Source organism: Miniopterus natalensis, chromosome 1 (genome assembly GCF_054644295.1).
Source record: "Miniopterus natalensis isolate mMinNat1 chromosome 1, mMinNat1.hap1, whole genome shotgun sequence".
Classification (NCBI taxonomy): domain Eukaryota; kingdom Metazoa; phylum Chordata; class Mammalia; order Chiroptera; family Miniopteridae; genus Miniopterus; species Miniopterus natalensis.
Window position 1 is genome coordinate 13377661 of NC_142081.1, and position 14178 is coordinate 13391838.

Consider the following 14178-nt stretch of genomic DNA (forward strand, 5'->3'; position numbering starts at 1 on the left):
GAAATTACATTTTTTAAAAACTTCTTATTTTGAAATAATTTTAGACTTACAGAAGAGTTGCAAAGATAATAGAGTTCCCATACGTCCCTACCCAGCTTCCACAAATGTTAACATCTGCATAACCATGGTGCATTGCTCAAAACTAAGAAATGAACATTGGCATAATAGTACCATCTAACCTATAGACTTTGTTGAGATTTCCACAGCTTTCCTACTAATTTCCTTTTTCTGTTCCAGGCTTCATTCCAGGGTACCACATGGCACTAAAAAAAATCCTATTTTGGGGAAATACAAGTTTTTGAGAAACACATATTTGCTAATAACAAGAATATAAATGTAGCTGAACACTAAGTCACAGAGATCCTCTTTGATTTTTAACATTTTTGAGGGTTGCTGGTAAAGGAAAGATGCTTGGTGAGCCAATCGATAGCCTAATGGAATGGTTTCCAACTCTGCTGTCAGGACACACAGGTGCATTTTAATCAGTGGAGGGATATATTCCAATAAAGTATTAGAATTTGTGCATGGCTTATAGACTGGACTGAATGACAGGTTATTCTAATAGTAACCTCATTCTCAATTGCATTTTTTTATTGTTTTTTGGAGTGAGAGGGAAAAGGTGTGTAAGCTATGAGCTCAGAATTGCTCATAAACTTACCTCTACTCCTTAACTGCTCAGTTCTTTCCTTTCTTCATCTTTGTAAAGGGCACACATCCCCCAGGCCTTCTCTAATTTAACAGAAAAACAAGATCCTCTGAACAAAAGGATTGGTTGTATCAATGTTCAATATCTTGAGGAAATAATTTGAAAATTACACATTCGGCTCTTTTGATCTGCTTGTTGCTCCTATTTGATGGCCACCCTCAAAGCTTTATCTAGAGCTTTGGGACTCCAGTAACATAAAAGGACATGTTCTACAGAAAACCTGTTATAAAATCCCTTTACTTTTATTGAGTGACCGTGTGTGTGTTAAAGACCATATTTGCTACTCTTGTCCTTTTTGGAATGTACAACTATTTTCATATCTGCCATGGTACTACTACTCTCAAAGTGGGCGTCATACAGAACACATTCCTTCCTTGCTTCCTTTACTTATTTAAGAGTGCCTAATACAGCTTAGTCACTGTGCTAGGCCTCAAAAAAAGCGAATAAAACATAGCTTCCTCTCTAATTTGGATTACAGCTTAGTGGAGGTGACAGAATTAAATTAATAAGAGGTCCAAAATAGTTGCACATAAAAGTTATATATTTTTCAGCATAAGTTCCTAATTCTGCCCAGTGAAACAAAGGAAGTCTTCAGGAAGGAGGTGATGGGATAAATGAGCCTAGAAGGATAAATAAGTAATCCCCAAGAGACCAAGCACTGGGAGAGAATGGGAAGGTGATTCCAGGAAGGCAGAACACTGTGTTAAAGTACAGGGGGAAAGGCATATAAGAACATGGTCCTTCTTAGAGCAATTCAAGCCCTTTGAAAGGGCTGAAGTGTGGGACACTGTGTGAGAGAATATTGGTAAGTGAGATCAGGAATTACACCTATTAGAACCGGGGCACTGATGTCTGTCTGGTCTAAGCAAGAGATGACGGTGCTCGAACTAAAGCAGTGGCTAGGGTAGATGAGAGCATGAGACGGATTCCAGAAATGAGGAGGGGACTGCATTGGGAATGAGAACAGTCAATTGAAGGAGAGACCCAGATTTCTGATATGGTGTAATTGTTTGTGGGTCATATAGGAACATTGGTAGAGAAACAATATTACGCCTGGTATACATATTAGAAGGGAGGGAAAGTAATGTGTTCCATTTGGGTATGATGATATTGAGGAATCTATACGATATCCACTTTGAGGTAAGCAGTAAGAATCCCAGGAGAGAGATGAGAGTGGGAGAAATATACTTGGAACCTGGCGAGGTCAGATAAAATTGGAAGCCGTGGAATTAAATGGGATTGTGAACTTAAGGGAAGAAAGAAGCAAATGGGGTAAAACTGCATTTAATATGTGGAGAGAGAAAGGAGCTCAGGCAAGAGCATGATATAGAAAGACCAGAATGGTAGGTGTTACAGCCAGAGGCTGATAAGAACATGTCAGAAAATAAGGTGGGAGAAAAACCTCAGGGTAAACAGGGCTAATAGTGTGTGATGTGGCTGACAGGTCATGGAATATGAGGACTGATGAGTGGTGTGGCCCACAGTTGAGAATCATGAATTTGTTCGTTACATTAACAAGAGTGGTTTGAATAGAATAAAAGGGGACATGGGACAGGAGTGGGGGACATAGGACAGGAGTCAGTTTACAGTAGGTTGAGGACTGAATGAAGAGACAAGCAACCAGATACGCAGAGGGTAGGTTCTATCCTCTAGAAGCTTGGCGGTAAAGGGAAAGCTGAAACAAGGACTGACGCTAGAAATACGCAAAATTTAAGCACCGGCTTTCTTTATCATGTCATTTGCCCTTGCTTGTTTGTTTGCTAATAAAGGAGGGGATTATTCTGTCTGAGGGGGACCTCTTCATGGAGAAGGAAGATTAATGATACAGAAAAAAGGGAATCAGGGAATCATCGATGGATGGAGGCCCCAGAAAAACCCGAAGATCATGTAAATCTAGAGCAAACGTGAAGAGATTCGCCTTGAAGAGCAGCTATGTAATCCTCCTCTTTGGGTATCAAAAGGAAGGAGGTAAGAGCGGAATAGATATTGATACATTTGAGAGGGGCCCAGGGGAAGGAAATGATGGTAGTTCTGATTAATAGAGGGAAGCATGAGATCTAGAAGAGATAGAAAAAAATGGTAAATCCAGAAGAAGGTAAATGGATTGTAATGAAAGGAAGGGGGTAAGTCTAGAAGACAAGCCTGAAATGCTTGATTAGGTTGGCTATATAAACGATAAGTAATAGAGGCTGATTCATCTCATACATGCTCTCCTCACGTATGTGGCAAGTTGTCAAGCTTTTAACAAGAGTACAAAATTTTAGGCCAGATTTGTACAGAACAAAATTTGTGTTGCTCTCTTATGAGAATGAAGTGGTGTTTGTAAAAAAATCTTCCTATTATTACTGTCCAGGAATGAGGTCAACTGCAGGAACCCGCTGGGAATGAGCACTCTACTGCTTATTGCCTCTTCGGATGGCAACCCAATTTCATCTTCTATCAAAGATCAGGATAGTGCTATTTTATGGTAAACATAGCAACTGCCTTGCAGAAAATTACAATTTTAACTGGTGCAGCACCCATTTAAATAATCTCCTCGGATATTCACTGGCACACAAACATCATTAAAGGGTATGCTTCCATTATGATCAATCACAAAGTAGTCACGGAAATATCTCTGCCCCAATAAACTTTTACCCCTTAATATACTTTATCTTGTGTATTTCTATTGCTATCAAGGCATCCTAGAGAAAAATAACTTGAATTATTTTACTTAGAGAAAGGAAAAGAGAGACAATGTTTTCTGAAGTTTTGGTGGTATTACTACTAGGGAGTAAAGAACAGCTCTTCACTCACCCAGGACATACTTACCTAACATCTGCCAGGTGGAGCAGGGCTTCGTGAGGTAACACTCGAAGCATCTGTTTACAGTGCAAAAAAATTACTTTGCTGTAACTGATCACTTAATGGTAGTTGTAGCCGCAGGAGGGATTCACTGATTCATGATAAGATAACACTTGCTAAAATGAGTGCTCTGGAAAAGCAGGATGTTATCTGTTTCGGAGCTTTGGCTATAAGACATATAGAGCCTGACCCTCCTGAACATCTGAGTATTGGGTGGATGGAGATATGAACGCTTTGTGTGTGGCTCCTACAGATGCAAGTGTTGGGTATACTTGAATTACATTTGCTAGCCTAGGGATGTAGGGTGGCACACACATGTAATAAAGAAGCCATACGCCTGAAACAGACTATTGTACCTAGATTCTTGGATGTAGGGGGATGGCGGGTCATGGACTTAGATGGGAAAAAAACATATTATTTTCTCTAACTTCTGACTGAAATATTTCATTTTCTTGAATTAATTATACATATAGGAAACAAACCACAGGAATATGAATTTTTCACTAATAAAATATTATAGTTAAAGAAAAAACTACAATATGGTTATTGCAGATATCTCAAAATATCATAGTATTCATTACTAATTTGAATTTTTTTACACTTTATTTTATTTTTATTTATACTTATTTTTTTGACAAAGCTTTTTTTATTGTTCAGAGTATTACAGATTACATTTTAGATACTCTATTCTTTTTTCTTTTCTTTATCTTTATTGTTGAGACCATTACAGATGTCCCCCTTTTAACCCACCAATCCCCTCCACCCTGCATCCATCCCACCCCGAGGCCGTCCCCACACCAATGTCCACATCCATGGGCCATGCCCATAAACATACAAATTCCCTGATTAATCTCTCCCCACCCACACCCTCCTCCGCGCCTTCCCTCTGAGATCCCTCAGTTTGTTCCAAGCTTCTATGTCTCTGGATCCACTTTGTTCATCAGTTTATTTTGTTTATTATATTCCACGTATAAGTGAGATCATTTGGTATTTGTCTTTCCCTGACTGGCTTATTTCACTTAGCATAATACTTTCTAGTTCCCTCCATGTTGTGCCAAAGGTTAAAAGGTCCTTCCTCTTCACTGCTGCGTAGTATTCCATGGTGTAAATGTGTCACAGCTTTTGTATCCACTCATCTACTGATGGGCACTTGGGCTGTTTCCAAATCTTAGCTATTGTGAATTGTGCTGCTATGAACATAGGGGTGCAAAAGTTCTTTGCTATTGGTGTTTGGGGCTCCTTAGGATATATTCCTAGAAGTGGGATCACTGTGTCAAATGGCAGGTCAATTTTTAATCTTTTGAGGAAACTCCATACTGCTTTCCATAGTGGCTGCCCCAGTCTGCATTCCCACCAGCAGTGCACTAGGGTGCCCTTTCTCCACACCCTCGCCAGCTCTTGTAGTTTGTTGATTTGTTGATGGTGCCATTCTGACAGGTGTGAAGTGATACCTCACTGTGGTTTTAATTTGCATCTCTGATGATTAGCGATGTTGAGCATTTTTTCATATGTCTCTTAGCCATCCATATGTCCTCTTTGGATAAGTGTCTATTTAGGTCCTTTGCCCATTATTTAATTGGATTGTTTGTCTTCCTTTTGTTAAGTTGTGTAAGTTCCTTATATATTTTGGATATTAACCCTTTATCTGATGTGTCGTTGGCAAATATGTTCTCCCATACAGTGGGCTCCCTTTTCGTTTTGTTGATGGTTTCCTTTGCTGTGCAGAAGCTTTTTATTTTAATGCAGTCCCATTTGTTTATTTTCTCCTTAGTTTCTCTTGCCCTAGGAGATGTATCAGCAAACATATTGCTATGAGAGATGACTGAGATTTTACTGCCTCTGTTTTCCTCTAGGATTTTTATGGTTTCATGCCTTACATTTAAGTCTTTTATCCATTTTGAATTTACTTTTGTGTATGGTGTAAGTTGGTGGTCTAGTTTCATTTTTTTGCATATATCTGTCCAATTTTCCCAACACCATTTATTGAAAAAACTGCCTTTACTCCATTGTATGTTCTTGCCGCCTTTGTCAAATATTAATTGACCATAATGGCATGGGTCAATTTCTGCGTTTTCTGTTCTGTTCCACTGATTTATATGTCTGTTCTTGTGCCAATACCAGCTGTTTTGATTACAGTGGCTTTGTGGTGTAACTTGATAGCTGGTATTGTGATCCCTCCTATTTTGTTCTTCTTTCTCAGGATTGCTGTGGCTATTTGGAATGTTTTTTGGTCCCACATAAATTTTTGAAGTGTTTGTTCTAGATCTGTGAAATATGCTGTTGGTATTTTAATAGGGATTGCACTGAATTTATAGATTGCTTTGGGTAATATGGACATTTTAATGATGTTAATTCTTCCAATCCATGAACATGGTATATTTTTCTATTTGTTTATATCTTCCCCTATTTCTTTTTTCAGTGTCCTGTAGTTTTCTGAGTAAAGGTCTTTTAATTATTTGGTTAAGTTTATTCCTAGGTATCTTATTTTTTTTCATTGCAATGGTAAGTGGGATTGTTTTTTTTTAGTTTCTGTTTCTGAGAGTTCATTATTGGTGTATAAAATGCCATCAATTTCTGGGTGTTAATTTTGTATCCTGCTACCTTGCTGAATTAAATCGAGCAGTTTTTTGGTGGAGCCTTTAGGATTCTGTATGTACAATATCATGTCATCTGAAATAATGACACTTTTGTTTCCTCCTTTCCAGTTTTGATGGCTTTTATGTTTTCTTCTTGTTTGATCACTGTGGCTAGGACTTCCAGTACTATGTTGAATAAGAGTGGTGAAAGTGGACACCCTTGTCTTGTTTCTGTTCTTAGGGGAAATGGTTTTAGTTTTTGCCCACTGAGTATGATGTTGGCTGTAGGTTTGTCATAGATGGCCTTTATTATGTTGAGGTATGATCCTTCTATTCCCACTTTTCTGAGAGTTTTTATCAAAATGGATGTTGGATTTTATTGACTTCTTTTTATGCATCTATTGATATGATCATGTGATTTTTATCTTTCAATTCGTAAATGTGATGTATCACATTTATTGACTTGAGAATATTAAACCAGCCTTGCATCCCTGGAATAAATCCCACTTGGTCATGGTGTATTATCTTTTTAATATATTGTTGGATCTGATTTGTTAATATTTTGTTGAGGATTTTAGCATTTATGTTCATCAGGGATATTGGCCTGTAATTCTCTTTCTTTGTAGTGTCTTTATCTGGTTTTGGAATTAGGCTAATGCTGGCTTGGTAAAAAGAGTTTGGAAGTGTTCCTTCCCCTTGGATTTTTTGAAAAGTTTGAGGAAGATAGGTGTTAATTCTTCTTTGAATGTTTGGTAAAAGTCCCCTGTGAAACCATCCGGGCCAGGGATTTTGTGTGCTTGGAGCCCTTTGATTACTGCTTCAACTTCATCAGCAGTTATTGGCCAGTTTAGACTTTCTGACTCTTCCTGATTGAGTTTTGAAAGGTTGTATTTTTCTAGAAATTTATCCATTTCATCCAGGTTGTCTAGCTTGGTGGCATGTAGTTGTTCATAGTATTCTCTTACAATCCTTTGTATTTCTGTTGGTTCAGTTGTTATTTTACCTCTTTTATCCCTGATTTTGTTTATTTGGGTCCTCACTCTTTGTTTCTTGATGAGTCTGGCTAAAGGTTCATCAATCTTGTTTATCTGTTCAAAGAACCAGCTCTTGGTTTCATTGATCTTTTGTATTGTTTTTTTAGTCTCTATGTCATTTATTTCTGCTCTGATCTTTATTATTTTTTTCCTTCTACTTACCCTGGGCTTTTCTTATTGTTCTCTTTCTAAGTCATAGGGTTAAAGAGTTTTTAAGTCATAGGGTTAAAGAGTCATAGGGTTAAAGAAGTTTTTCGTGTTTTTTGAGTTAGGCTTGTAGTGCTATGAACTTCCCTCTCAGGACTGCTTTCACTGTGTCCCATAGATTTGGAGTTGTCTGTTCATTTTCATTTGTTTCCAGAAAGTTTTTTATTTCTTTCTTAATCTGTTTGGTAACCCATTCATTGTTTAAAAGCATGCTTTTCAGTCTCCATGTGTTTAAATGTCTTTTAGTGTTTTTACTGTAGTTGATTTCTAATTTCATGCCACTGTGGTCTGGGAAGAAACTTGATATGATTTCAATCTTCTTGAACTTATAGTGACTTGTTTTGTGTCCTAACATGTGGTCTATCTTTAAGAATGTCCCTCGTGCACTTGAGAAGAATGTATATTCTGCAACTTTGGGGTAGAATGTTCTGTAAATGTCAATTAAATTCATCTGATCTAGTGTGCCATTTAGGGTCACTGTTTCCTTGTTGATTTTTTGTCTGGAAGTCCTATCCAGTGAAGTCAGTGGAGTGTTAAAGTCCCTGAGTATGACTGTATTGCTGTCAATCTCTCCCTTAAAGTCCTCTAGATGTTTTTTTTATAAATTTAGGTGCCTTTATATTCGGTGCATATATGTTTATCATGGTTATAGCCTCTTGTTGGATTGCTCCCTTTAACATTATATAATGACCTTTCTTGTCTCTCATTATGGCCTTCAATTTGAGCTCTATTTTGTCTGATATGAGTATTGCTACTTCAGCTTTTTTTTTCATTTCCATTTGTATGGAAAAATTTTTTTCCATCCCTTCACTCTCATCCTGTGTGAGTCTTTTGTTCTGAGGTGGGTCTCTTGTAGATAGCATATATTTGGGTTATGTTTTCTTATCCATTCAGCCACCCTATATCTCTTTATTGGGGCATTTAATCCATTTACATTTAAGGTTATTATTGAAAGATACTTATCCACTGACATTTTGTTTCTTTATAGCTGTTTCTCATTCTCTTTATTTCTACTTCTAATTATAGCAGTCCCTTTAACATTTCCTGTAATGCTGGTTTTGTAGTGATAAAGTCTTTTAACTTTTTTTGTCTTGGAAGCTCTTTATTTCACCATCCAGCTTGACTGATAATCTTGCTGGATAGAGTAGTCTTGGTTTCAGATCCTTCTTTTGCATTACCTTGAATACTTCATCCCATTCGCTTCTGGCCTGTAGAGTTTCTGATAAGTCAGATGACAGCCTTATGAGGGCTCCTTTGTAGGTAACAGTTTGCTTTTCTCTAGCTTCCTTTAAGATTCTCTCTTTGTGTTGGATTTTTGACATTTTAATTATGATATGTCTGGGAGTGGGCCTCTTTGGATTCTTCTTGCTTGGGACTCTCTGTGCCTCCAGAACCTGTGTGCCTTTTTCCTTGACCAGGTTAGGGAAGTTTTCTGCCATTATTTCATCAAACAGGTTCTCTAACCCCTGCTTACTTTCAACCTCCTCTGGCACTCCAATAATATGAATATTATTACGTTTTATGTCGTCCCATACTCCCTTAGACTGTCCTTTTTTTTTTAATTGTTTTTTGTTTTTGGGTCCCTGATTGAGTGATTTTTCTAACCTGTCTTCTAATTTGCTGATCCGATCCTCAGCTTCTTCTAATCTGCTGTTTATTCCTTCTAATATATTCTTTATTTCTGCTATGTCATTCTTCATTTCTGACTGGTCATTTTTCATAGTTTCCAAATCTTTTTTCATGCTGTTGAGCATCTTTACAATCAGTATTCTGAACTCTATATCTGAGAGATTGCTTATCTCTATTTCATTTGGCTCTTTTTCTGGAGACTTTTCTTGTTCTTTCATTTGAGACTTGTTTTTTGGTCTCACCATTTTGACTAAATGTTAGGCAAATCTGCTGGGATTCTCAGTCTTTTTGGAGGGCCTCTGGTACAGGCCAATGTCAGGTGCAGTTTGTGACTGATCCTGAGTGTTCTGTTTGGGGCTATCAACAACCCCAGGCTTGAGGTCTCCACTGCTGGGAATGGATACATTTGGACAGGACTGAGATGCACAACAAAGTCTGCTTTTCTAAGGCCCAGGTCCCAAAACAGATGAGGCAGAGACTCAAAGCACCCTGAGGTCTGCCTCAGTCTGCAGACTTGTTATTCTCATTCTCTTAATGAGCCTCAGGCTGTAGAAGCTCCACAGGGTTGGGCAGCTGGTTGTTATCAGTCTCTTAACAAGCCTCAGGCTATAGAAACTCCTCAGAGTCGGGCCAGAGGCTTTCCAGAAGGGTGGGGCAAGAAGCCGAAAGTTTGTTTCCCAAGAAAGATGTCCTCCACAGTCTGGGAGAATGACTCTCCCCAAACTCTCGCCACACAGCTCTAGTCCACTCCACTTCCCCGCCGCTGGAGCCCAAGGTGAGTGGCTGTACACGAAATGTTGGCTCTTTAAGAGGGCGCCTGCAGTTCTAGCTGCCTCACCCTGGCAGACAGAAACTGGGCTGCTTTTCACAGCCAGATGTTATGGGGGCAGCTTTGTCAGTTCTGCTGCTCTTGGCTGGGAAGCCCAGCCTGGGGTTTATGCCCCCGAGTCCTCAGTGGGAACCCCCCACAGCTGAGATCTCCCTCTGGACCCTCAGCTGCTGCCTGTGGGGGTCCAGCCAGGCCTCTCGCGTCCGCCAGTCTCTATGCGGTCTCCCCTTTTCCACTTTGGTTATGAGGGTGCTCTCTAGCTCGTCTTCCGTTGGATTTCAGGATGGTTTTTCTGTGTTTTAGTTGTAAATCCAAATTAGTCCTGGGAGAGTGTCAGTGTAGCTTCTACTCAGTCCACTACCATCTTGGATATTCTTAATGTTTAAAATAAAAAACTTGTGTTATCATTATTAAAAATGTAGTTCTTTTGAATAGTGTGATAACAGGATTACTTTACAATTGGTTTCCTTTGTAATTTTGTGCAGCTTGTTTTATGCTTTTAAAACCATCACTCCAAGAAATGGTGTTGACAGGGATTGTTTGCCAAGATGCTTAGAATTCCTCCCATCCTTGTAGGTGTATACCTTTGCACTGTGACTGTGTGGCTTCCTACATCAAGAGGTCGATTTTTTTTATCCCCCTTGAATGTGGTCTGGACTCATGACTTGCTTTGACCAGTAGAATGTGGCAGATAGTATGTGACTTCTGAGCCTTGTCTTATAAAACTTGGCAGCCTCTATTTTCATGCTCTTGCTGTTGCCTTCTCACCATGTGTAGAAGTCAAGGCTAACCTTCCTTAGAATGGGGAAGCATGTGGAGAGATACACCCTGCTGCTGACCACCATTAGTGCTAGACACGTGAGCAAGGCCACTCTTACATTTCCTAGCAGCTGAGTTTCTTGATATTTGCCCCCTATAAGGGACCCCTGGTGAGACCAGCAAGAAGTCTGCCCAGTTGAGCTCAGCCCAGATTGAAAACACACAGCATCTTGAGCAAGTAAATGTGTGTTGTTGGGGCCAACTACATTTTGGGTTGATTTGTTGTGTAGCACTAAACCACTGAAACAGGTTGGGCTTCACCTGGCTGCAAAATGTGTCTCCTTGTCATCCCAAACGAAGAACCCATGTCCTAACCAGATGTGATTTGCCTGGTCTTCTGGCTTTATATCTTGTGCATCATAGTCTACACAGCTTGAGAGTTGGGGACTGCTGGTTCAGATATGTTTTCCTAAAAATATTTCTTATTCTGTTTTGTTGTTTAGGAATTTACATGAAAAGATAACTATTAATTACATTTATGTTGGGGAGTAGTGTCTTGAGGTAGCACATTTAAAAAAAACAAAAACTTTTTGTATGGTTTGGAATTTTTATCAATAATTTAAGAATCTATTATTTTTTAAAATTATTCTTCAAGTGATGTTATAGGGGTTTCATTTATGTCTATAAAACAATAAATAGTTTATACACCATAGACATGCAATATCTTATAAATTTTAGGCTTATAATAATTATTTTACAGAACAGTAAGTTCTTAACAGGGAAGTGAGATAACAATCATATTTTAGTAAGATTTCTGTGTCTGGTAAGAGACACTGAGAAGGGTCAGCAAGAGTTAGGGATTATGGGGATTACGGTGAGGAAATGTTTTTTTTTTAAAGTGTTTATTCAAGGCTTCTGAGAAATTAAATTAGATAGAAACTGAAAAGTGCTCACTGAGTTAAGGAAATTAAAGATCACTGGCAAGCTTAGGAAGAGTTTCAGTGGAGTGTTGGAGTGCGTAGAGGACATGGCAGAGAAAGACGGGAAGTCACAGAAATCAGGTTCATTTTCTGAGATTTTCATTTGCCTCAGAGGTGGTGACAAGGAGTGGTTGAGCACACAGAGGAAGTAATAGTGCGTTTGGGATGGAGATAATTGGTAGTTAGGATGAGTTCCTGAGGGGGTGGTGAATGGCTTGCAAAGCACCTGCAGGAAAGGGCTGGCCTTGGAGTTTTGGAAGGAATCCTCCATTGAAGAGGTAAGATGAGAACAGATGCAGGCAGGTTTGAACATTTTAGTACAGAAGTCAAAATAGTTGCCTTTAAAAAAATTCTCTATTTTTTCCAAAGTAAGTCACAAGGTCATTTGCTGAAAGTTGAGAGGTAGACGGGGTGTTGAAAGAGTGTGGAAAAGGTTAGTTATCATTGCTGAGAGAGGGAGAGCAAGCTGATGGGATACCTGTACGGATTGTAAGCGTTGTGCAGGCCTGTTTGCTGTTGGGCCCTGGCTTTATAAAGGTAGCCTAATGCTATGTTGTGAGGCTTCCTCTGCCTCAAATCCACAGCCTGGGGTTGACGTGAAGAAGCCAAAGTTTAATTCATCCGGGTTGGAAATTTTTGTAGACATGTATCATAAAGGGTCAAAGAGGCCAGAAGCTTTAAAGAACTGGTGAGAGAAGGGTTGGAATGAAGCTGGGGATGGAGAGAAGTGGCCCAGAAGAGGCTCATGGACAGGAGAATGTGAGGCAGTCAGCAGAGGAGGGGTCCAAAAAATGTGATCAGCAAGAATGGAGCACCGGCCAGAAGGTTGGGACTGTGGTGTTGACACCATTCAAGTCATGGTGAGTTCCAGTGGGCACCTTGGAAGGAGCGAGCGGCCATGGGAGAGGAGGTAAGTGTTTGAGAGGCAAGAGTGCTGATGTGCTGCTCATATCGATGCTAAAGCCAGAGTTGAATGAGAGAGAAAGACAGTAAACAAAGATGATAATGCGTGAGGCACAGTTCACAAGAAACAGAACTGAGGGGAGTGCGGGAAGGAAGAAACACCTACCACCTTTCAGTCCGGGATACAAGGCACCATTGCATCAAATGCAGGGGGAGCCGTGTGGACTCAGGGAGAGTAGGTTTCAGTTGCCCTGTGGAGGTTGGAAAGATTGGGGAGCCTTCTGGCTATGTGGTGGGTGTTCCAAAGCCCTGGCGATAGGGTTCGGAAGAAAAAGGAGGTGCGGGAGTGTGAACCAAAGTGGAGAGTGCTTCATCCATCAGGGCACTAAAAGTCAGGTGAGTACAAATGATGAGATGGGCTTACAGTTTTGGCCAAGGCTCAAGAAGAATTTGATCTCAGTAGCCCCTGGAAACATTAGCTAGCCTCACAGCATTTAGCCATGGCCTGCATGAGAAGGAACTCAGGTGGTTGTAGTGTGGGACTGGGCATTTCTTTTCCTCTCACTTGGTAAGAGAGGGTGGCAGCTGTGCCTGCATGGTGGTCACGGTGTTGGTTTGCAGCAAGGGCAGGCCAGCTCTGGTCCCCTGGCCCTCCGTGTGGGGAGAGACTACAGTGTCAGCAACTGAACGATCCTGTGTGGCCAAGGTCAGGCTCTGCCTTGAGTTAGCTGGTGGTTGGTGTCCTGTCAATACTCCAAGGGCCCTGGGTGGCCAACAGCTGTGTAAGAATGGATTACCACAAGCATTCTTCCAGTTCTCTACTTTTGCACATTTATAATAAATTTACTTAGGATAAATTTCCAGAAATGAAATGTTAAAGGAAATGGATAATTTTAGAGTTTGGGGTATATATTACAAATTCCCAAGCATGAGGTTTCTACTACTTTCCATTCCCACTTGCAATGAAAGAGAGCTCTTTCCACATTCTCATCTTTACATGAAGTTTTAAAAGTTTAAAATTACTGCCAATGTAAAACATAAACCTTGGCATCCTATTATTAATTTATTTTGCCTTTTTTTTTTTTTTTTTTTTTTAAATTAATGGGGCTCTGAGAAAGGACCATTTGTGTTACTTTTGTACTGTGTGAATTTTTCATTTATATGCTTTGCCTATCCTCTTATTGAGATTTTTTTCTAAGACATCTTTACATACATATTAACATTCTGTCTCTAGATTATATATAATGTATTGTTTTCTTATGTTTTTATTTTTTATAGTTTTGACTAAGAGATATTTTACATTTTAAATGTGAAAAAAAACCCATTACATAGTTTTTCTCCCAACTTCATCCGCAGGCTCTGCCTCATTTCTAACCTCTTGGCTTATTTCGCTTCTTCTCCTGCATTCACACTTGTCCCGTATGCCCACAGAAAATTGTGACTTAGCCATTTCTCCCTTGGCACACTCTTAAATGGAAATCATTTTTGACCTCTATTTTTCTTTGTTTCTGACCAGTCCTCTCCACAAACATCCTTGATCCCCAAGTACAAGTCTCACTTTAACCCATTTGACTAATTTTCCTAATTTACTCTTATGCCCAAACTGAAAGGAGAGTGAACGGTTCCTTGACCTTCGGTTGATGGTATATAAAAATAACGAAGCACACGTCAGATAAGATTTGATGAGTAGATACAAATGAAAAGTGTATTT